Below are 744 nucleotides of genomic sequence, written 5' to 3'. Positions count from 1 at the left end.
GTACCGGGTCGATCCGGTCTGAAACAGTACCGGGTCGACCCGGTCCGAAACAATACCGGGTCGACCCGATATGAAACAGTACCGGGTCGGTCCGGTCTGAAACAGTACCGGGTCGATCCGGTCCGAAACAGTACCGGGTCGATCCGGTCTGAAACAATACCGGGTCGACCCGATATGAAACAGTACCGGGTCGGTCCGGTCCGAAACAGTACCGGGTCGACCCGATATGAAACAGTACCGGGTCGGTCCGGTCCGAAACAGTACCGGGTCGACCCGATATGAAACAGTACCGGGTCGGTCCGGTCTGAAACAGTACCGGGTCGATCCGGTCTGAAACAGTACCGGGTCGGTCCGGTGTAGAACCGAACCGTACCTGCTCTCTGCCAGCAGTTTCAGGGACTCCACAGCGAACTGATCTGTACCGAAGAACATTAGTCTCCAGGGGGGTCTGGTTCTGGTTCTGGGTGATGAACCCGGTTCGCAGCAGAACCAGTGTTTTTGTGTCCTCATGGTTCTGATCCATGATTCTGTCCGATAATTAAAATGTTGAAAATGACTGAAAGTCTTCATCAACGAGCCCAGCTTCTTCCCGCCTGACCACATGATGGAGAAACAACATAAACCTGTTCGGTTCGACCTGATGGGTTCGGTTCGGCTGGACCTGATGGGTTCGGTTCGGTTGGACCTGATGGGTTCTGTTCGGTTCGACCTGATGGGTTCGGTTCGGTTCGACCTGATGGGTTC

At 55.1% G+C, this 744-nt stretch overlaps 1 pseudogene; it reads right to left on the bottom strand.

The window, feature by feature from the left end:
• Positions 1-372: 372 nt before the first annotated feature.
• LOC106510793 (methionyl-tRNA formyltransferase, mitochondrial pseudogene) lies at positions 373-738 on the bottom strand (annotated as a pseudogene).
• Positions 739-744: the final 6 nt, after the last annotated feature.

The sequence above is a fragment of the Austrofundulus limnaeus genome, unplaced genomic scaffold (genome assembly GCF_001266775.1).
Source record: "Austrofundulus limnaeus strain Quisiro unplaced genomic scaffold, Austrofundulus_limnaeus-1.0 Scaffold2319, whole genome shotgun sequence".
In the NCBI taxonomy this organism is placed as follows: domain Eukaryota; kingdom Metazoa; phylum Chordata; class Actinopteri; order Cyprinodontiformes; family Rivulidae; genus Austrofundulus; species Austrofundulus limnaeus.
The sequence above is the reverse complement of the archived record's forward strand: the minus strand, read 5'-3'. Positions and strand labels throughout refer to the sequence as shown.